We start from the raw sequence: 25,599 nt of genomic DNA on the forward strand, positions 1-25,599 counted from the left end.
CCAGCTAAACACAGAATTGGAGATGTGGAAGGAATACTTTAACTACAACTTCTCATTTTTTAAGGCAAAATCATAATAGTCTGTGACTTGACTGGGATCATACTGCTGCTGGCTGTCAGGAAAGCTAAGATTAGAACCCCATTCTCCAATACCCTATACACTATTCTAAGCTGATACCCTGATTTTTATTAATTCTCAGTTTCCACTGGTTTTCCTATTTATTCAAATAAATCCCAGTGAAATTCCATTAGGTTGTCCCAAGGAGATAGCTCTAGGTATAAATCTTCCAGAGAAAGGCATCTGGACAGCCAACAAATGAAACTAAAAGCAAATATTATTAATTATGAAGTGCTTCCATTTATTTTTATTCTATGGTGAAACTCTCATTCCTTTAGCTCATTTAAAATATAATTGATAATTGTTTTAATTTTAGGAGTATGAAAGTATGAAAAACCTTTTTGATATAAACAGTAGCTTCTTTTTTTTTTTAATCTTTTTTAGGGCCACACCTGCAGGCATATGGAAGTTCCCAGGCTAGGGGTCAAATCAGAGCTACAGCTGCCAGTCTAGCCGCAGCCACATCAATGCAGGATCTGAGCCACATATGCAACCTACACCACAGCTCATGGCAACGCCAGACCCTTAAACCACTGAGCAAGACCAGGGATCAAACACTCATCCTCGTGGATACTAGTTGGGTTCATTACCACTGAACCAAAATGGAAACTGCCAGGTTTTTAAAACATAAGAATTGCATTTGGTTTTATTTCTGTTGCGTTGGGAGACTGACCTGAGAAATAAAAGCAAAAATAAACCAATGGGACTTAATCAAAGTGGAAAGCTTTTGCACAGCAAAGGAAACCAAAAAGAAAACTAAAAGGCAAATTACAGAATGAGAGAAAATAGTTTCAAATGATGCAACTGACAAGGGCTTCATCTTTAGAACATACAAGCAACTTATACAACTCAACAGCAAAAAAGCCAACAACCCAATGGAGAAATGCTCAAAAGACCTCAATAGACATTTCTCCAAGGAAGATGTACAGATGGCAAATAAACACATGAAAACATGCTCAACATCCCTGATTATTAGAGAAATGCACATCAAAACTACCACAAGATACCACCTCACACCAGTCAGAATGGCCATCATTAATAACTCCACAAATAACAAATGCTGGAAGGAGTGTGGAGAAAAGGGAACACTCCTGTATGGTTGGTGGGAATATAAGATGCTACAACCGCTATGGAGAACAGTATGGAGGTACCTCAGAAAACTATACATAGAACTCCCATATGACTCAGCAACCCCACTCTTGGGCATATATCCAGATAACACTTTCCTTAAAAAAGACACATGCACCCGCATGTTCATTGCAGCACTATTCACAATAGCCAAGACATGGAAACAACCCAAATGTCCTTAGACAGACTATTGGATTAGGAAGATGTGGTATATATACACAATGGAATACAACTCAGCCATAAAAAGAATGAAATCATGCCTTTTGCAGCAATGTGGATGGACCTAGAAACTCTCATACTGAGTGAAGTAAGTCAGAAAGAGAAAGACAAATACCATATGATATCATTTATATCTGGAATCTAATGTACAGCACAAATGAACCTTTCCACAGAAAAGAAAATCACGGACTTTGAGAACAGATTTGTGGTTGCCTAGGGAAAGGGGGAGGGAGTGGGATGGATTGGGAGCTTGGGGTTAATAGATACAGACTATTGCCTTTGGAATGGATTGACAATGAGATCCTGCTGTGTAGCACTGGGAATTATGTCTAGTCACTTATGATGGAGCATGACAATGTGAGAACATAGAATGTGTACATGTATGTGTAACTGGGTCACCATGCTGTACAGTAGAAAAAAAATTGTATTGTGGAAATAAGCAATTTAAAAAAATAAAAATAAAAAAAGAATTGCATTTGGAGTGGATAAGCAATGAGATCCTGCTGTATAGCACGGGGAATTATATGTAGGCACTTATGATGGAGCATGATAATATGAGAAGAAGAATGTATATTTGCATGTGTGACTGGGTCACCTTGCTGTACAATAGAAAATTGACAGAACACTGTAAACCAGCTATGATGAAAAAAATAAAAATCATTTTTTAAAAATTTTGAAACAAGAATAATCCTCTCAAAATATTATTAATTGGGAATTATTAGTGGATTTTATTTAGCCTAGTTTGTCATGTTAATCTTTGTTACTTATTATAGCAAGTATCATTTATTTCTTCTCTGAAAGACAATTATTCCAACTGAGATTTTTAATAGATGAATAGAGCCGAGGACTTATAAAGATAAAATTCAAAACTTCCAAAATATTAAGCACTTTGTATAAAATGTCAGGGGTTGTCATGATCATGATACAATATTGGGTTTTTTATAGAAGTATAGTTGATTTACAGTTTTTGTGTTAGCTTCAGGTGTAGAGCAAAATGATTCAGTTTTTTTTCAGATTCTTTTCCACTATATGTTTTCACAAGTTACTGAACATAGTTCCCTGTGCCATACAGTAAATCCTTCCCATACTCCTAATTTATACACACATACACACATACATATTTTCTCCCTTTTGTAACCCTAAATATATTGTCTATGTCTATAGGTCTGTTTTGTCAATAAATTCATTTGTATTATTTTTTAGCTTCCACATAGAAGTAATACATAATATTTCATGCAATAGCTCTCTATCTGACTTATTTCCCTTAGTATGATATCCTCTAGACCCATCCACATTGCTGTAAATGGCAGTGTTTCATTTTTTAATGGCTGAATAGTATTCCATTATCTATATACACCACATCTTCTTTATTCATTCATCTATTGATGGACACTTAGCTTGCTTCCATGTCTTGGCTATTATAAATAGTGCTGCTATGAACACTGGGGTGCATGTATCTTTTTTAATTAGCATTTTCATCTTTTCTTAATATAAATCTGGGAATAAGAATGGTGAATCACATGGTAGCTCTACTTTTAGTTCTTGAGGGAAGATATACTGTTTTCCTCAGTGGCTATACCAATTTACATTCTAACAACGGTGTAGGAAGTTTCTCTTTTCTCCATACACTCTCCAGCATTTATTATTTGTAGTATTTTTTATGATAGTCATTCTGATCAGTATGAGATGATACTCATTATAATTTTGATTTGCATTTCTCTAATAATTAGCAATGTTGAGGATCTTTGATGTGTCTGTTGGCCATCCATATGCCTTCTTTGAGAAATGACTATTTATTGCCCATTGTTTTATTGGGCTCTTTGTTTTTTTAATACAATGTCAGTATTTTTATTCCCTTTGAATGAGGCTGTTTCACTCTAGAGACACATAGATTGTTATTAACTTCAAGTAATTTATTTCACTATTTTTGAAAGCTTCTTTATAATATCTCTACCCAAATATCTTCTGTTAGGAGTTATGGGATCCTGTTGAGCTGAAACTGAAAGTAAGAGAGAAACAGTCTAGAAAGTTTTCAATTCCTGGACACACACCGAGCAAAGTAAATGAGTCAGAGGGACATGGGCCTGAGGGTGGAGAGGTGTGAAAGAGTAGGTTTAGCCACTGGAGTACGTGTCAGAAATAAAATGCAACACGATTACCATGGCTGCTTTTTGGAGTTTGAAGCCCCCTAAATATATTCAATTAGAAAGATCCTATTCACCTGGATTAAGGTACAGCCAAACAGATCAATGTGACAATATAGGGCTTTCTTGTTCTACTCCTTTCTTATTCTATTCAAGAAATAGAAGAATCTAATAAAAAGTAATCAAATATAATGAAATTATAATATTCTAAGATATTAAAAGGTAAAAGTAAGGGTCAATATGAAGGATGAGGAATTAGCCAAGTGATGATGTACAGATAAGGTGTAAAAAGAGAATATCACACTAAAGAGATTCCCAATTATTGAGACTGTCATTAATTTGCATTCTATAAATAGGGAAAGTTTCTTATTGTTACTCAAGTAACAGCTAGTTGGGGCTGAGTAAAGGAAACTGAAGAAAAATTTTGGTTATAAGTGTGTATTCAAAATGAGGAAAATTGGAATTAATGCTTTTGTTTGTTGGTTTCTGCTTTGAAGTCTAAGATCCATCCTCCCTTCACTCTTAGGAAACTGTGGGGAAAAACTCACTACAAGAAAAGACCACATTGTACAAGCTAGAGTTTACCAATCATACTGATTGTCTGTTCTTAAAGGAATATGGGTGTTAAGTAAGGGATTTAAAAGCCCTCGATGTTTTGACTCTATGTCCATATCCATGTCCACCTTTGAAGGACATCCAGAATTTGCCAAATTCTCCCTGTGCTTATTGGGATAAGACAGGTAGGCAAATTAGCACACAGGAAGAATTATTTTTTAACACTAACTTGATTGGCAAATAGAACAGTTTAATACATTTAATTACTGGAAGTGGACTGATATAAGAGAATTTATGAGAAGAGCCTTCTAACTGTTCTCCCTGCTTCCTCTAATCTATTCACCACACTGAGCCTGGTGAAAATGCAAATTTGATCACGTCACATCTATGCTATAAACTTTCACTGACTCTCCATTGCTTTAATACAGTCATCAAGCCCTTTCTAGTCCAGCTCCTCCTTAACTCTGTTTCTCATCTTTCACAGCCAGTCCTTCTCCAACTCTCCTGATGAGCTCCACTGAATGCCTCCCACATCTGAGTTCTCCAGTCCTCTGACTCACACTTTTGAATGTGCTGAGCTCTTGGACCTCATCATTTCTGCTCCCCCTTCTCACCTGATAACACTTACCCAGTTTCCAAAAGGCCCCCTGACCTGAGACTAGATGGGCCTCCCTTATCTCATAGCATCTTTTACTTAAGCTAAAAGAGCATCTATACAGTTTAGTCAAAGTCTAAGTTTCCAATCAGCAGTTCCTTTTCAGGCATTTCTGGAATCATGCCTCAAGCTGGAAACATGGATGTTATATTCTTTTTTAATAACAGAAAAATGGAAGTTTCAATCAAGATTCAAAGACAATAGATTCCAGATACCAAACTCTTAGGTAGTTCCAGCACATATCATTATGTTGGAGCTTCCTGGCACTCTTTCCTCTCCTCCCTCCCTTAGAACTGACTTCAGCCCCCTAGAGGTCACAAATAACCATCACTGATTCACTGACAGGAGAAAAAAGAGAGAAATTGCCAGCCACATCCCTTTCTCCAGATGGGGACTTCAAGCCTACAGAACAACCTGGGTGACAGAAGCAAGTACAGTCAAGATTCAAGCAATGGGTGATCAGAGAAAAGATGGTGGATATAAGGACTTTAGCTCATGTCCCTTCATGAAAAAATCAAAATCACAATTAACTGCTGAACAACCACAGACAAAAAACCCTGCAAACTACCACAAAAAAAAAAAAAAGTACTTTACATCCAAAGACAAAGAAGCCACAATCAGACAGGAAGAGAGATGCTTTCATGATATAGTCAAATCCAAGAACCGCTGAGTAGGTGACACGCAAACTGAAAAATAATTATACTGCAGAGGTTCTCCCATAGTAATGGGAGAGTTCAGAATCCCCCACCAGCCTGTGGTTCTGTCATCAATAGGAGGAGCCCTCTGGCTTTGATGGCCAGCAGAGATTGAGTACAGAAACTCCACAGGATTGGGGGAAATACACACTCCATTCTTGGAAGGCACACACAGGGTTTCATGTACACTAGGACCCAGGGCAAAGCAGTGACTCCATAAGATCCTGGGCCAGACCTACCCACAGGTCTTGAGGGTCTCCTTGGGAAGCGGTGATCGGTTGTGGCTCACTGTGGCGGCAAGGATACTGGTTATGGAGATCCCCGGGAATGTTCATTGGTATGAGCTATTCCAGAGGTCACCATTTTGGCACCAGAATCTGGCCCCACCCAACAGCCTGCAGGCTCCAGTGCTGGATCACCTCAAGCCAAATAACCAACAGTGTGGAAACACAACCATGCCCATCAGCATACAAGCCACCTAAAGTCACTTTGAGCCCACAGCAACCTTGCTTCTAAACACACCCCTTGACATAGCCCTGCTCACCCAAAAAACAAGACTCAATTCCACCCACCAGTGGGCAGGCAAAAGTTCTTTTCACCAGAAACCTGCACAAGACCCTGGACCAAACTTCCCCACCAGGTGGCAGATACCAGAAACAAAAGGAACTACATTGCTGCAGCCCGTGGAATAGAGACCACAAGATTCAAGCAATGGTGGCTCCTATAATGACACTATGTTATGGAATCCACACTGACATGGAACTAATATTTTGGGCAGTTTGAATGGTTTAAACAGGATGCCATCAGGTGGAAAAATCAGGCTTACACCACATAGTGTGAGTTCACTAGATTGAGGAAGTTTTAAAAATTCTACCTAAGAGACAAATATATATTATGCAATACAGGGAAATAAAGTTATTATTTTGTAATAACTTTAAGTGGAGTACTATCCAATAGAGTATATAATACCAAATCACTATGTTGTATACCTGAAACTAATACAATATTGTAAATCGAAAATAATAAAATCTAAAAGTAAAAATTCTACCTAAGTAACTTCCTACAAATTTGTTTGTTATTCAGAATATTTCTGATTTCTTAGGTTAGAGTTCTTAGAAGCCTCTTTTGCAGCTACGGCATTATTGGAGCTCTCGGGGTTTTTTCCTCACTCATTATTATCTCTTTAGACAATTTTACCCAAGCCCACATCTTTAGTTACAACTATGGCTCCCAAATGTATACTTTCAAGTCCAGACAACTTCTCTCAACTTCAGGTTTATAACCATATTCATAAGACATTCAAGGAGATGCAATGTGTACAGTCACACAAGCCCCTGTGCTTAGGAGGACCTTCATTTGGTTTAAAGCTCTGTGGTAGCCATGTTGAAATTAGTAATAAATTTTAAATAAAAGTCCCCACATTTCATTTTGCACTTGGTCCTACAAATTATGTATCCAGTCCTCCTCATAGCCTAAATTCATCTCCATAAGGAACTTACATACTTTAAATTCAGCACCTCTCAAGCTGAGCTAATGACCTTTCTCTCAAACTTGAGTGGGGTTTCCTGGTGCAATAACAGCAACACTATCCATCTTGTTGAACCCCCAGAAACCTAGGAGACATTCTTGATCCCTCCTTCTACCTTTCCTCCCATGCTATTAAGGCCTGTTGACTGACTTTCTAAATCTTGTTTAGATTTTTTCCCTTCTCTCTATTGCCATGGCTTCCACCGTCATCCAAGCAACCATCATTTCTCAGCTAGACTGTTACAAAAGCTTCATAATTAATCTGCCTTCATCCATCCAGATCCTTTCCAAACCTTTCTCTATGCAGTAACAAGAATGTTTATTTTAATATGGATCTTATCACAGTATACATACACACTATCCAACTGACATGTACTCACAGCTGCTTAAAACCTTTCGATACCTTCCCATTATTCTTTATTACATTCTAAAACCTTCGCATAACCTACAAACCCTATGGTACTGTGCTACTAGTGCTACTAGTTTTGTTTTGTTTTTTAAATATGTTTACATAATTTGTCATTTACTCTCTTTCCCCAAACCCACCCCTATCCTAAACTTCATGGTTATAAAAACTGCATGTTTTTTTACTTATCATTCTATGATGCTACACTGCAAAAATACTGCAGACTACGTAAGAGTCTACACCATGTGTGACAAATGCAAAAGTCTCCATCAGGTAACATAAACAAATGAGAGAGGCTGGATGTCAAAGAATCATCTACGGTAAGCACCGTTGCTAGCTGGAAAGCACATGCTCTATGTAAAGGAGGACACAATTACTCTGTATTGACGAACTGCTTCTCAGTGGGAAAACAGGTCCAGTAGTGCCCTTACTACTTTATCAAGTGATGCTAAAAGTCTCCATGAGGGTAAAATATCTCTATTTTAAAACCATGTGCAATCCTGCAATCCAAACAAAACACTCTGTTTGCAGTGTAAAGCCTTCTCATTTGTAGGGTCTAGTAACAGTGGTCATAAATGGACTCGAAGTCATCAGAACCTCCAGAGCCTTACTTCTTTAGGGAGATTGAATTATAGAGAGAGGAGTAGTTTGGATTTGTACATCAAAACTAGAAACAGGAAAAGAAAGGAAGGAAGGAAGGAAGGAAGGAAGGAAGGAAACAGAGAAAGAGAGAGAGGGAGGGAAGGAGGGAGGAAGGAAGGAAGGCTCATTCCACTATATGTTCAAATGTCAGCAAGCTACCTGGAACTGTGACATATAGCTTGGAAAATCGGCACATCTGGACCAAATTTGTGAAAGAGTTTTTTAAGAGACTAGTGTACTGAGCCTTGGAGGGCTCTCAAAATTCTCACTATTGGTAAAGCCCATGAAAAGTAAAAATGACAGTGGTGCTAAGCAAAAGAGTGCCACAGGTATGCCTCATCTTGAAGCCGAATCCATGAAAAGAAAGATATCAATGGACAGTTCACTGATTTCAGCTAACATGATTGACATCTTTCCTGTCCCCTGAATTGAAGTAGGACTCAACTTGGAAATAGCATTCCTAGATCTGTTTTCAGTATGGCAGGAAGGCCAGGACTTTTAGTACTTGGATATCCATCCATAGCCATTTTACAGTTCCCTGCAGGGGTGAAACTAACTGTACATTGGCTCTGGTTGTGACAGAAAGACATATTGTGCCAAACTGCATCTTGAGGATTTTAACCCTAATTATAGGAGTAGAATCCTCAAAGGAAGAGAAAATTAAATGTCAGTATGACTGTCTTGATTCTCAGACATACCAGGAAAAATTGATTGGTACAACCAGACAGCCTAGTAATGCCTTCAGATGAAACTGAGAAAAATCTCATTCACCTCAGAGAAGGAAAAGAAAGGAATATGGAACTGTGAAAGGGAAGAGATCCTAGGAAGAAAATATATGCTGTGAGCCTTGCTAAGGGAAATATGCAATGAGGTAGAGATTTACATGCAAGAGAATTCCAGAGGGTCTGGGTGGCTCAATTCGAATAAGGAAAACAAAAGATAAACCATGATTACTAGGGAGCTAAGGGATAGAAAAGGACAATTGTCAGGAGTGTATGTCAGGAGAGTTCTCTGCATAAGCACTGCAAAGAATAAGGCAAGGTAGAGGCAGAAGCAGGAAAATGGTTAAGATATTACGGAAAGTCAGAGGGAGAGATTTTTAGCAGGTGCCCTGAGTAGGAAACTTGGGGCAGAGCAAACAATACCTGAAAATGTTTTTTGGAATATTTTTAGGTGATCAGCTATATAAAATTCCTATCTTGCTACTGCAAACAGAGCAGTCACACACATCTATGCTATTAACTTTTTTTTTTTTTTTTTTTTTTGTCTTTTTGCCTTTTCTAGGGCTGCTCCCGCTGCATATGGAGGTTCCCTGGCTAGGGGTCCAATCGGAGCTGTAACCACCACCCTATGCCAGAGCCACAGCAATGCGGGATCTGAGTCACGTCTGCGGGTTCCCCACCCACTGAGCAAGGCCAGGGATCAAACCTGCAACCTCATGCTTCCTAGTCAGATTCGTTAACCACTGCACCACGACGGGAACTCCACACTGTTAACTTTTTAGGAGTAAAATTCATAATGAGGTGTTGAGGTCTGTGGGCAAAAGAGAAAATTGTGTGAGATGAGATGTCTAAACAGACCAAAGTAGGCCAAGCCATCCACTCACAATTGGGGCACATTTGGGGGGCCCATCTAGGATCAACATATACTTAACAGACTTAAAAATGCAACCATTATGGAAAACAGTATGGATGTACCTCAGAAAACTAAATATAGAACTACCATATGACCCAGCAATCCCGCTCTTGGGAATATATCTGGACAAAATTTTCCTCAAAAAAGATACATACACCCGTATGTTCATTGCCGCACTATTCACAATAGTCAAGACATGGAAACAACCTAAATGTCCATCAACAGATGAGTAGATTAAGATGTGGTATATATACAAAATGAAATAATATTCAGCCATAAAAAAACAAAAACAAAATAATGCTATTTGCAGCAAAATGGATGGAACTTGAGACTCTCATACTAAAGGAAGTAAGTCAGAAAGACAAAGACAAATATCATATGACATCACTTATATCTGGAATCTAATATATGGCACAAATGAACCTTCCCACAGAAAAGAAATTCATGGATTTGGAGAACATACTTGTGTTGCCAGGGTTGAGGGGGAGGGAATGGAACAGACTGGGAGTCTGGGTTTAATAGATGCAAACGATTGCATTTGGAATAGATAAGCAATGAGATCCTGCTGTATAGCACAGGGAACTGTATCCAGTCACTTCTGATGCAACATGATATGATAATGTGAGAAAAAGAATACACACACACACATACACATATATATATATTGAGTCATTTTGCTGTACAGTAGAAATTGACAGAACACTGTAAATCAACTATAATGGAAAAAATTAAAATCACAAAATAAAAAAAAAGAAATCTATGGCAGAACTAGAATTTAAGATACACATTTCAGCAAGTATACGATAAAGAAAATCAAAATCTTAAAAGGCTGGAGCTCTTTTCTTCTGACCAAAATTAGGCACTCAGAGACACATCATACTGGCAATCTGCCCCAGGTCCATTGCCCACAGCACTGGAAATACTCAGCAAGGAGGGACTTTGATATCTTCTTATTTAGAATGGCACCCACTTCACAAAAAGTCTAAGTTCACAAAGTCTGAGATGTTTGTTCAGTGCTGTTGGGTATAATTGATTTTAGATTATCCTGATTAAAGTGAATTTAATTTTCAGACTGTTGTTATATCTAAAGTCCCTACTGAAAATAATCTTTGTGAGGAGCTTCTGACAGTTTGGGCTTAATTACTTTCCACAAAATCTCCTTGAAGTAGAAGAAACAACAAACAGGCTTTTCAAGACTAAGAATTCTTTAACCCATTTGACAACTGGGAAAGCTTAGCCTAGGGAATGATAATTTACAAAATATACTTTCTTCTTTTCCTATTACTAAATGGAAATAAAACATGTTACTTAGAGAAAGAAGCTGAGCCCTTTGATCTGATTACAGACAAAATCTGGGGGACAAAATCGATATGCATGATGTTTTAGGAAGAAAATTACTTTTGAAAAAAATGCTTCACAGTATTTATTATTGTTAGGATAACAGTATCATCCAGATTGGCTACTGTAGTCTTCTCAAGGAAGCACACTACTCTTCCAGTCTTCTTTACTTACAGATTGATTCACTTCTTCAGTTTTGAAATTATTATTTATCAATTATTAATCCCAGTGTGGCACACTAAATGGAATCACGAAGCCTTGAAAGAGTTAATGCAGCTCCTCAAAGGTCCAAGATGCTACCAGAAAATAGCTCAGAAACTGAAACAATGCTGGACCTTGGCTGCACATGAAAATCAATCGAAGTGCTTTAAAACAAAAATACCAATGCCAAGGCTCTATGCCCAGAGTCTTTGGCCTTGGGTGGAGACTCACCATTGTAAGCCCCCCACATGATTCTAACATTTGGAAAACACTGAATCAAAAAATCTGTACAACAAGTATTTCAAAAAAATCAACAAGTGGCACTTATTATGACTGTCAATATATTGAGTACGATTCAAAAGATTAACTCAACACCTAATTATGATATCTTTCCAAAGGAATAATAGTATAATATATAAGTCTTACTGGTACCATAACCTAGAATTATGCATAAAACTGTCCCATTGTTCCTAAATTGGAGACTATTTTGCATAAAGCATGAATAAAAAAGAATGTGTACATTATTTCATCTTCCAGATATATACATCAAGCTATGAAAAAGTGCCTCAATCACCACGATTAAAGAACATGCTTAGCACAACACTGTAAATCAACTATACTCTGATTTTTAAAAATTGTAATTAAAGAAATGAGAAAAAATAATTAAAACAATACATTTGTTTTATATAAAGTCATTCAAGTTTCTAAATGATGGCTCTTTCATCAGAATTGGTACAATTCTAATTTCTTTGAGAAGTTTTGGCCAGTATTATTGCAGTACCACTTTTAGGGGGAAATCTTTGAAATATAGGGATTACTACCTACACCTCCCCTTTTTCACTCTCTCACACTCTACCCATACACAAGGAGAAAACTGACATGTTCCTGAAACACAGGGCACAAATATAAGAACTGTCTCCAATGCAGAGGATCAGCAATGTCTAGAGTCCTAATAGAGCAATGGGAGATGCAAGCCTTCATAATTACAGTCACCAGCTCTACAAGGTACTTTATACCTGCTACCTTAATTCTAAAGGCTCATTTCTGGGTAGCTATATATAGATAAGGTAGGAAGAAAATATTGCCTTGAATTTAGAACTTGTAAATCCAATTAGTGTGAAATTTCAATTAAAAAAAAAGTGTGTACTAACTATTTTTCTATGTCTTATCTCCAACCTATAGCAACCATGAACTAAAGCGGCACTTTTCAAAGTGAAACCCCAGGACACCTCTGTGAGAGGGTCAGGGGGAAGTATTGCCTTTTAAGGGGGAGATGAGGTCAGCAGTTATTTTTGTAATAATATAAAGGGTTTTGTTTGTTTGTTTGCCCTTTTCAAAGAGTTAAAGTTTATACTGATAGTGTGAAAACAATGGTGGGAAAAATTTCATGTATCCCAGAATGAAACAAGCATGCTATTTTTAGAAGTCATGCTATTTTTAACTGCCATATACTTACAGGGGAAAAAAATCACCTGCTCCACTTATTCAGAAGATTGATGAAGCAGTAAAACTTATTAATTTTACTAAATCTCAGGCTTTGAGTGCACAACTACACTTTTGCTTCATACTGAGGTATGATGATGGTCTCAAGAAAAAAATGCTTGTGAAATTACTTAAGCTGCAAGCTCAACTAGCCACTTTTTTCATAAAACACTATTCTCACTCAAAAGAGTAACTGACAAACTATGATCATTCAGTCTTGGATACTGGACAGAATTTTTTTTTAAGTGAACAAAATGTGCTCATCAGTTCAAGAAAAATCACCGCAAGTATTTGTTTCCAATGACAGAATTCAAGTTTTCAAGCAAAAATTATATTTGAAAACTTTCACCTGCCACCCTAAGCTTGACAGCTTCCCAGTACTTAAAGACTCTTCTGATGATATCAGTGGTGATAATAACAAGTGTGATTTGTGGAAGGAGAAGGGGGATATATAATGAGAGGGTGTATATAATGAGAGGTGTCAACATTTGGAGGGGGAGGGCATTAACAATGAGAGGTTAATATTTCCTTAATTTTTTAGTTTTAATTGCTAGTATATTAAATGTCATAGATGTAACACATAAACAAAGCCTTTTTGGGTGTGCCCATTAATTCTCAGTGTAACGAGATCCTGAGACAAAAAAAATATATAAATAGTTGCCCCAAGTAAAGTCTTCACTTTCCACATACTTCACCAACCCATTCTCTTGTTCAGTCAGTTACTCAGCCCACAAATATTTATTTAGCACTTATTACTAGGTAACACTGTAGGGACTGGGGCTAGGGCAGTAAATAAAACAGTCCCAGTCTATATTTTCATGGAGTATATATGGTCTAGTGGAGTTAGACAATACACAGGTAAACAAATAAATGAGTGAGGCAACTTCCAACAATGATAAGTGCCATGAAGTAAACCAAACAGAGTGAGGTGATAGAGAGTGAGTCAAAACAACACCAACAACAAAACAAAAACAGCCAGGGTATTTTAGATTGGATTTTGAGGAGAGGCCTCTATAAGCAGACAAAGTTGGAACTGAGACTGAATGACACCAAGGAGCCACGCATGTAAAGACCTGGGGAAAGCATGTTTCAGGGAAGAAAGAGAAAGTGCAGACTGAAGTACAAAGAGGTGGGCCTAAGCCAAATCAGGGAGTGTCTTGGAAGTCAGGCGAAGGAGCTAAACTTTTATACATAGAGGGATATATCTAATCTATTTCTTTTCCCTTCAATCAGCACATCCGCTCCCTCCCTCAACACTTGCATTCTTTCAATCACCCCAAAGACTTCTCATTCACCTGCTCTAAGCCCACATTCAAATCACATGCTGAGTAAAAACGAAAGCCTTCCCAAGATAGAATGATTCCTATGCACATATGCAAAAGGAATTTTTCTGCTCAGAGGTTGATTATATAAAGGTCAGCATACTGATAACAGGAATATTTTTCTGCCTTCCCCTCATCCATCTGAAAGCAGGGCTTAAATTTCCCTTTGTGAAAGTGTCCCTTCTCTCATACCCAGAAGAGAGCAACCCTTATAACCAGAGCTAAAGAGGGAGTCTCAAAATGAGTTGATATAAACAAACCTTACTAAATGCTTCTCTTCTCTGAATTTCTCCCTATATTAACTAGTTACTTCCCCACAATCTCTTGAAGACAAATCACCTTTCCTTGCTAAAATGGTTTATAAGTCCCTGAGTCTAAGCATTTCTCTGTTTCACTTCTTTTCTATGAAGTCTCACGCACAGAAATATTAATAAAAATTGTGTGCCTTCTCTTCTGTTACTCTGTCGTTTATTAGTGTAATTCACAGGCCCCTCCAGTCCCTGAACCCAAGAGGAGAGAGGACATGTTGTTCCTCCCCAAGAGCAGTTTCAATCTATCCTTCTCCTGTGTTTAAAACTTCATCTCCTTAAATCACATAACACTTTCATTACAATGTGCAAAAATATTTGTTATACTAGTAATTAGATAATTACCAAGTATTTTGGAAATTTGTGGTACACACAGAGATTACTCTTAGTAATGCAACAATTTGTCGGTATGCTTCTTACATGGATTTTTTCCACTTTGGACATAAAAATCTTTACTACAGAATTCAGACAATGTCCATTCAGCCTACAAGCATATTTATCAAGAATACTAAATACATACCCTAGAATGAGAACTATGTATTCTTATAATAATTCATGTAAATATTATCACTGCTATAAATAATCTACAGAGAGGTTCATAATTTGGTGTGGGGGTATGATTCTCCCAAAAACTTAAGGTAAAGTACATTCTCACTATAAAATTTTATACACTGAAAAAATGTGTGTAGAATTCCAAGTAATATTTTAGGCCCCTGGAGATCATCCATAACCTAAGTTAAGAACCCATCCATGACAGTAAATTTTGATGTATTTCAGGTTTTTAACAGGCAAATGAGGTGACCTTAGATGATATAGATAGATAGAGAGATGATAGATAGATAGATAGATAGATAGATAGATAGATAGATAGATAGATAGATGATAGATAGATGATAGATAATAGGTAGATAGATAGATACAGATATTTACAGAAAGTAACTCTGTTATTTATTTAGAAAATGAGTTTTAGAAATGCAAAATCTTGTTAGATGGTATAATAGTCCAATGATGAGTAAAGATACAAAGTGAGCAATGATGGTAGTTTGGACTATTACATAAACTAGAGATGTTATATGTAGGAATATAAGATATATTTCTAGTCAAAGAAAAATAATATTAACCCACAAGTTAGGTATTATTATTATTATCAAATATAAGAATGCAAGAAATTGTAAGAAAAAAATAGAAAGATGCATTAAAATTGCACCACAAAAAATCAAATACCTGGGAATATACCTGACCAAGGAGGTGAAAGACTTATATTCTAAGAACTATAAAACACTAATCAAGGAAATTAAAGAAGATGTAAAGAATTGGAAAGATATTCCACGCTCATGGGTTGGAAAAATTAATACTGTAAAAATGGCCATACTACCCATAGCAATCTACAGATTCATTGCAATCCCTATCAAATTACCCAGGACATTTTTCACAGAACTAGAACAAACAATCCAAAAATTTATATGGAACCACAAAAGACCCAGAATCGCCAAAGCTATTCTGAGGAAAAAAAAAAAAAAAAAAAAAAAAAAGCGGGAGGCATCTCTCTCCCAAACTTCAGGCAATATTACAAAGCCACAGTCATCAAGAGAGTATGCTACTGGTACCAAAACAAACATACAGACCAATGGAACCGAATAGAGAACCTAGAAATAAACCCAGACACCTATGGTCAATTAATCTTTGACAAAGGAAGTAAGAACATAAAATGGGAAAAAGACAGTCATTTCAGCAAGTATTGCTGGGAAACCTGGACAGCTGCATGCAAATCAGTGAAACTAGAACACACCCTCACACCATGTACCCAAATAAACTCAAAATGGCTGAAAGACTTAAATATAAGACAAGACACCATCAAACTCCTGGAAGAGAACATGGGCAAAACATTCTCTGACATCAACCTTACAAATGTTTTCTCAGGTCAGTCTCCCAAAGCAACAGAAATAAAAGCAAAAATAAACCAGTGGGACCTCATCAAACTGACAAGCTTTGGCACAGCAAAGGAAACCAAAAAGAAAACTAAAAGGCAAATTACAGAATGGGAGAAAATAGTTTCAAATGATGCAAATGACAAGGGCTTCATCTCTAGAATATACAAACAACTTAGACAACTCGACAGGAAAAAAGCCAACAACCCATTGGAAAAATGGGCAAAAGACCTCAATAGATATTTTTCAAAGGAAGATATATGGATAGCCAACAAGCACACAAAAAAATGCTCAACATCACTGATTATTAGAGAAATGCACATCAAAACTACCACGAGATACCACCTCACACCAGTCAGAATGGCCATCATTAATAACTCCACAAATAACAAATGCTGGAAGGAGTGTGGAGAAAAGGGAACCCTCCTGCACTTTTGGTGGGAATGTAAGCTGGTACAACCACTATGGAGAACAGCATGGAGGTACCTCAGAAAACTATGCATAGAACTCCCATATGACCCAGCAACTCCACTCTTGGGCATATATCCAGACAACACTTTCCTTAAAAAAGACATATGCACCTGCATGTTCATTGCAGCACTATTCACAATAGCCAAGACATGGAAACAACCCAAATGTCCATCGACAGATGATTGGATTAGGAAGATGTGGTATATATACACAATGGAATACTACTCAGCCATAAAAAGAACAAAATCATGCCATTTGCAGCAACATGGATGGAACTAGAGACCCTCATACTGAGTGAAGTATGTCAGAAAGAGAACGACAAACACCATATGATATCACTTATATATGGAATCTAATATACGGCACAAATGAACCTTTCCACAGAAAAGAAAATCATGGACTTTGAGAATAGACTTGTGGTTGCCAAGGGGGAGGGGGAGGGAATGGGATGGATTGGGAGCTTGGGGTTAATAGATACAGACTATTGCCTTGGGAATGGATTGGAAATGAGATCCTGCTGTGTAGCACTGAGAACTATGTCTGGTCACTTCTGATATAGCATGATAATTTGAGAAAAAATAATGTATACATGTAAGTGTAACTGGGTCACCACGCTGTATAGTAGAAAATTGACAGAACACTGTAAACCAGCTAAAACAAAAATCATTTTAAAAAAAGGAAGATGCAATGAACCATAATTATTAAATGAATTAAAACAGTGATTTCATGTTTTCCTTAAACACACCTTAGGCTCAGATGGTATTATTGGAGTTCCTATTGTGGCACAGCAAAAACAAATCTGACTAGTATCCATGAAGATGCAGGTTCCACCACTGGCCTCACTCAGTGGGTCAGGGATCCGCATTTCCGTGAGCTGTGGCATAGGTCACAGATGCAGCTCGGATCCCAAGTTGCTGTGAGTGTGGTCCTAAAAAGAAAAAAAAAAAAAGATGGTATTACTGTATACTGTAGTGTTCTACATAGCTATCTGCGTATCTGTGAGGGTCCAATCTAAAATTTCAACAGGGAAAATTTAATTTGAAGAATGATTAACTTTAAAAAGTGGTGAACTACAAAAAAGCACTCTAAAGAATATAGGAGGGGCAAGCACAGGAAGAACTAATTCTAGGGTCTAGAGTAAACAGAAAGAACTGAGAACCCCATAATCCATCCCCATGACTATTTTCTAAATTCCTACAGGTACAAATTGGCAAGATCTTTCTCCTTTCATAAATATGCTATCTCTTCCTAAGAGTAGACATTACACTTTTCCATCTGGACTACTCCGGACATTAACTTTCATTACAAGCCTCAAGGCAATGACAGATGGTGTGAGAGTTTCCCACAGAGAAGCTAACTATTCCCGATAAAGTCATTGAAGATTATTAACACAGAGGAGTAATTATTTACTCAAAGTGAGATGAAGAGGCCAGGCCCTTCCATTAGCAAAGAAGTTTCAAGATAATATAGGGACCCAGAACTCTCCCTTAGTCTTTTTCTGTCCAAATTCTCCACTCAAGGTAGGGTACCCGTCATTCCCAGCCATAAAGGACTTAAGTGAACAAGGTTGCAGCTCTGTAATACAAGCAGATCTGAGGTCTGATGCTCAGTAATGTCTGCCCTGTGGCTATATAAGATCTGGAAGTTTTTAAGGCCATCCTGGATGCTTTCTGATACTCCACTCATGATATCCCTTGGAAATCCCAAGTCTTAATTTTTATTTAATTTTGTTTAATTTTGTGCTTTGATTTTCATAAGCTTTCCATCACATTTATAAATGACTGACCTAACTCAATATGTTTGTAATCAACATTGCACCATAGCAACTAAGTGCCAGAGCCACTATGCCAATACCTTGCCCTCTTCCAACACTCCATTTCATGCCACCATCCATGACAGCTTAAATAATCATGAAGCTGCTGTGTGGATGGAATAATTGTGCTACATTTCCTCCAGCAAGAAGATTATCTGAGTGCTCATTAAATATAGGAACAGCAGAAAGCCAAAGCCTCATTTTGAAGCTTTCCTTCATGACACCAGTTCAGGTCTAGAACCAACTTATTTATATTCAGGATCCTGGTAGAAAGATGGCACACATTAAAAGGTGTAACTGAAGAGAATTTAATAAGAGAAAAATTCACAGAGCTGTGAATAGGGTTAAGAGTGCAAACAAAAGGTGACAAGGCACCCCTGGACTTGCAACAGTGGGAAGCCTCCACCAACACCAGATCCAAAGGGGCAAGAAGAGGGAGACTAGTTATCAGGAGGCCATGAGAACTAGAGCCACACAAGAAGGGATTCCTAGAAGAATCTGTACTTTAAAAGAAAGATAGCCACTGCTGAACCTGGAGAAAGTAGAAAGAATAAATATCAACCACTCAGTCCTCTTGTCTTCTTGTCTCCAATCTTTGCCTCCTATACTCAACCCAAACAGAAGGCAGAGAACAGGGTATCCTGGGTGATTCAGTTCCTAGCAGTTGACCTTCCTGGACATACAAAAGGGAAAAGAAACGCAGAGAAAGGATCTGAGGTGGAAAGTGGAAAAAAAAAATCATTATAGCTTCTGAATCCATTCTGTAAAGACAACATAACATCAATAATACAACTTAACAAGGACATTTCAATAAAGAAATATTATAGCCACATTCACAAACACGGTTAGAAAAATGCTAAACAAATTATTAGGAAAGTGAACCCAGTAATATATAGAAGGATAGTAAAACAGAAATAAGTGGAAACTACTTCAAGAAGTCAAAATTAATTTAACATTTGAACATAAATCAATGTAATTTACCTCACCATATCAACAGAATAAATAAGAAAAATAAATAAATAAAAATAATAATAAAGGAGTTCCTGTAGTGGCACGGCAGAGACTAATCTGACTAGGAACCATGAGATTGTGGGTTCGATCTCTGGCCTTGCTCAGTGAGCTAAGGACCCAGCATTGCCGTGAGCTGTGGTGTAGGTTGCAGCCGTGGCTTGGATCTGGCATTGCTGTGGCTCTGGCAACAACTCTGATTAGGCCCTTAGCCTGGGAACCTCCATATGCCACCAGTGCGGCTCTAAAAAGAAAAAAAAAAAAAAGAAGAAGAAAAATCATATACTCAATCAAAAAAGAAAAGAGTAAAAATTCAACATATATTCAAAAAACAATTTTAAAGTATATTGATAAACCAGGAATTAAAGATGATTTCATTAATCTGTTAAAGTATATCTATAAGAAGTCAATGCCAAACATCATACTTAATGAAAATACATTTAACATTTTTTCATGGAAATATTTTTTAATACTAAGTTCCCTGTAAGTGAATACGGCAATTAAAAGAGGGAGTTTCCATTGTGGCTTAGCGGTAATGAACCCAATTAGTATCCATAAGGACTCGGGTTCCATCCGCGGCCTCACTCAGTGGGTTAAGAATGCAGCATTGCCCTGAGTTGTGGTGTAGGTCACAGACACAGTTCAGAACTGGCATTGTTGTGGCTGTGGTGTATGCTGGCAGCTGCAGCTCTGATTGGACCCCTTGCCCAGAAATTTCTGTTATGCTGCCGACGCAATACTTTAAAAAAAAATGCAAAAAAAAAAACGAAAAGAAAAGAAATATGTGTAAGGATTATTTGAACATGTTATGGTTATATACATAAAACAATCCAAATGAATCTAAAATTAAAATATTAAGAATAGTTTATTTAGCAAAGTTTATAGGTACTAATACCAAAATCAATTGCCTTTAATCACACCAGCAGCAAAACACTTAGAATATGAATTTTTTAGGAATGCATTTACAATAGCACAAAAATATCAAATCTCCAAAAATAAATCTAATAAAATTCATGAAGAGCTCTGTAGAAAATATTGTAAAATATTATGGAGAGAAATTAAAGATGGCCAAAACAAATAGAAAATTATCTTAATAGATTGAAATATAACATATTATAAAGATATCAGTACTCTCTAGATTGATTTCATTTCCATGTAATAACAATCAAAAATCCAAAAATTTTTTGGTAGAATTAATTCTAATGCAAAGAATTAAATGCAAAATGCAAAGAATCAAAAATAGGAATTACCTTGTTTTGTAGCACAGCAGGTTAAGGAATCAGGTGTTATCACAGCAGCAGCTCAGGTCACTGTGGTGGTGCAGGTTCAATTCCTGGCCCAGGAACTTCTACATGCTTATGGTATGGACCAAAATTAAAAAAAAAAAAAAATCAAATAGCCAAGATGCATAGTTCTCATTGTGGCTTGGAGGGTTAAGAACCCAACATAGTATCCATGAGGATGGGGGTTCCATCCCTGGCCTCACTCAATGGGTCAAGGATCCAGTGTTGCTGTGGCTGTGGTGTAGGCCTCAGCTGCAGGTCTGAATTGACCCCTAGCCCGGGAACTTCCATATACCACACATATGGCCCTAAAAAGGAATAGCCAAGGCACTATTGAATGAGGCGGAGAAGGCAGTAGTGTGATGGTAGTGGTAATAGTAAAAGGACTTCACCACCATATATCAAGTCTTACAATAAACATACAATAGTGAAGAAAGTGTGTTATTTTTACAAAGATAGACAAGTAGACCAGTGGAATGATTCAGAGCTCAGAAACAGCCCCACACATATGTACACATAACCTAGGAGGGGAAAAAGGAAAAGATATTTTAAATAAATAACACTGAAATAAATAATTGAATGACCATAAGGGATAAATTAAACCTGAATACAACTTCAGGCCACACAGAGGGCCCAGGTGATTTGAATGCCCTGCTTTGTTTCAGTGTAGACTGACTACACCAGGAATCTAGGGTGCCATTCTGGGAGGCCTCAGCAGGGATTGCTTCTCTCTGTTCTACATGGCCCCTCATCATCCAGTAACCCAGCCCAGCCTTGTTCACATGGCAGCAGCTTTCCAATAGAGCACTGGTTCTTGACTGGGGTGATTTTGCCCCATTCCCCAGGACATTTGTTAAAGACCAGAACTCTCTAGGTTGTCACAATTGGGAGTGGAGGCTATGAGATGGTGCATAGTGATGCTTGCTCTTAGCATCTAATGGTAGAAGCCTGAGACTCTGGTAAATACCCTACAATGTACAAGGGAGCCCCTAACAAAGAAATATCAGGTCCAAAATGTCAATAGCGTTGAAGCTGAGAAACAGTGCAACAGAGTGAGGGGACATTCTAAGGTTTCTGGAGGCCTAGGCTTGGAAATCACACAATATGATTTTCACTACATAGTGCTAGGCAAAGTATCACAAAGTCAGTCCAAATATAGGCAGTTGGAAAATAGTTTCCACGTTTTGGTGGGAGGAGCTACAAAGAATTCATAGACTTTTTAGCTACCACAAAATCTGATGCTTTAGGGATGGGGATGGGAGACTGAACTACTAAGTTTTCATAAAATGGAGAAGTGTTTGCTCATTTGTTTGTTTTTTGTTTCTTTGTTTTGCTTTTTAGGGCTGCACCCACAGCTTATGGAAGTTCCCAGGCTAGGGGTCAAACTGGGCTATAGCTGCCAGCATCTGCCATAGCCACAGCCATGGCAATGCCAGATCCAAGCTGCATCTTCACCCTACACCACAGCTCATGGCAGGGCCAGGGATCAAACCCACATCCTCATGGATACTAGTCAGGTTTGTTTCCACAGAGCCACAACAGGAACTCCTCAAAATGGGGAAGGTTGTATTACAAATAAGTTAAGTTTAGACAGAAGGGCTCAAGGATATCTCTGAGAGTTCAGAAATGGAGCATTAAAGAAACAGAGAGGCAGTAGACTAAGACGGCGAAAGTACTGTGCAATATTCAGGCCTGACATATTGATGTTCTAGGGAGGAGAATAGTTTCATTTTTATTCCATGAATGCAGGATGCTGAAAAGTTTTGACAGTTAACATAGATAAATAAAACTTGAAGTTTATCTTATTGCCATACTTGCCACAATGTCATACCACCCCCAAATCTGAGTTCAACTTAAATAAAGGGGGAGTTCCCATTGTGGTTCAGTGGGTTAAGAACCCGATATAATGTCCATAAAGATGCAGGTTCGATCCCTGGCCTCACTCAGTGGGTTAAGGATCTAGCGTTGCCATAAGCAGCAGTGTAGGTCACAGACGGAGCTCAGATCCAGTGTGGCCAAAGCTGTGGCTTAAGCCAGCAGCTGCCTCTCCAATTTGACCCCTATCCCAGGGAACTTCCATATGCCAAAGGTGTAGCCATAAAAAGAAACTCATCATCATCATCATCACCACCACCTAGGCTTTCGCTAAGGTCCCTTGAGGAGTCAGCAACACGGGAAATACATTATATAGCAAACACAACAATCTTAAAACCCTCTTTAGATATTTCCTGCATTCCCCCCAGTCCCATTACCCATGGCAACTACTCATGTTTCTTCCCTTTTTCCCTTTACAAACCTCACGAACTGCTCTCAGCCTACCTGCCTTTCTTTCTATTCTTCCACTAGTGGTCCTCCTCCTGCCACCTCCCTTGGATCTTATTTTTCTTGGTAGGTCTGTATCCTAGCAATCTACCCCTTTTACCATCCCACTCAACAAAACCAAAGAATCTGCCCCAGTTCCTACTTCCTTAGAGATTGAAATGAGTGAAGGTTAATGGTTTACTTACATTTAAAATTTTGTTAGTTCCTGGCTAGCTACATGGATAAAAATGTTTCTTATGACACTTTCTTGCCTGCACCTCTCCATGCATCTATATATACAGCTATAGAACGCTTACAAGGATAAAAAAAAGTCTCAGCTTCCGTTTATAGGTATAAATGAACCCAAGTTGTGACCAGAGCTTTCCTCAGACTGCAGGTTATCTCACCTGAAGTGTAAGTTGTGGGGACACAGACAGAGTGTACCCACCAGGACATGAAGTTTCATAGAGAAATAGCATTTATCCCACTTTGAAAGCATGTCAAAGTTTGAAAGCATGTCAGTAATGAACAGTTTGTTGCTACTGGCTCAATGATAAGGCTCTGTCTTATTCTTCAGGGGCTGCTATCACAAAACACTATAGACAGAATGGTTTAAACAAAACATTTGTTTTCTCAAAAACAAATGGAGGCTGGGGAGTTCCTGTCATGGTTCAGCTGTAATGAACCCTACTAGTATATATGAGGATACAGATTCCATCCCTGGCCTTGCTCAGTGGGTTAAGAACCTGGTGTTGCTGAGAGCTGTGGTGTAAGTCACAGATGTGGCTCAGATGCTGATTGTTGTGGCTGAGGCATAGGCTGGTGGCTACAGCTCCAATTCGACCCCTAGCCTGGTGAACTTCCATATGCTATGGGTGCAGCCCTAAAAGGACAAAAAAATAAATAAATAAAATAATGGAGGCTGGGAGTCTGAGATTAATTGCAGCTGGTTGGGTTCTGGTGAGAACCCCTTCTTGGATTGCAGATGGCCACCTCTTTGACATGTGTGCACATGGTCTTTCCTTGAAGAAAGCTCTGGGGTGTCACTTTCTCTTATTGAAACACTGATCCCATCATGGAGCACCCAGCCTCATAATCTCATCTAAACCTAATTACCTTCCAAAGGCCCCACTTCTATAAACTATTACATTGGCGGATTAGGGCTTCAACATATAAATTTAGAGTGAACACAAACATTTAGTCCATAATGAGGCCAAAGATCTTAAGATCAGGAAGAAACAACTTCATAAGAGGGTGGGAAAACTATCTTTATATATAATATTTTCCTGGAGTTGAATTCAGAGCATTTCTTACCTTCATGATAAATATAATTTACTCTACATTCAAGCCTGAAATACCTATATTTATTATGATTTTAAAATATTTTAGTACTTCTCCCAAAGCCATCAGTCCCTGCCTTTATTAACTTTAAGCAAAATGCTCCATTTTTTAATGTTTTATTAATTCCTATAATTAAGAATCCTTTTTCTTCTTCTGTCTTTTTTCATGACAACATCTTCCCTTTTCAAACACAATTTTCTTCTTACTGAATTGCAGAGGTGGGAAAAAAAGGAAGTTGAATAGCACTGTGAATATAAACACATCTGTTGCCATGGGAGCAGCAGCAGCTGAGCTAGGAGAACCACTTGTGGCTGCAACATTTGCAGGAGACCAATTACCAAATCTGGAATCTCTAATTCAGTAAACAGGAACAATGGTGAGCCTGGTTAGAGAAAATTGCTTATTTTATTGGGAGGGAGAGAGACAAAACAGGAGACTTTAAGAAATATAGCAAGCAGAGATGATATTGATGAGCATGGCCATTGCCTAATGAAGTGGTTGTTTCCAAAGGGACCTGGGAAAAATGCAATTTGCACCTACCATAACTACAATATGGGAGTCTAATACCACCTCCTGTGTTTACTGGTGATTCCCCCACAGGCCTGGTGATGAGACAGTGTGAATATGCTGCCACCCTGCAACTGTTGCCAAGTTGCTGCCTGTGGGGTACCATAAAGTCATGAGCAATGTAAAACAGGCCCAGTAGGACTTGGTCATTCACTCAGCTTTACAAATGAAAATCTGCTTAAAAATTCAGTGCCATGGAAATAAATCTACAGCAACATTTCTCATTCATCTCCATCTTAAGAATGAGAAGAGCAATCAAGAAAAATTTTATTTATCAAAAGCATCATTATTTGTACTCTGGGTCTTAGGGATTGGGGAGCATCTTTGTGCATTTTGTTTCGTCTTAAGAAAAATATTAATAGGAACAGTTAGGTACATCCATATTTCTGAAATTTTAATAAAAAGAACTAAGGACCCACTTCATGAGGACTTGTATGTACTAGAGGATATGCAATAAAAATTATTTGTGTCCTATATGTCCTATGTGCCAGAACCAGCACCCCAAGAACCAAG

The sequence above is a fragment of the Sus scrofa genome, chromosome 5 (assembly GCF_000003025.6).
Source record: "Sus scrofa isolate TJ Tabasco breed Duroc chromosome 5, Sscrofa11.1, whole genome shotgun sequence".
Taxonomy (NCBI): domain Eukaryota; kingdom Metazoa; phylum Chordata; class Mammalia; order Artiodactyla; family Suidae; genus Sus; species Sus scrofa.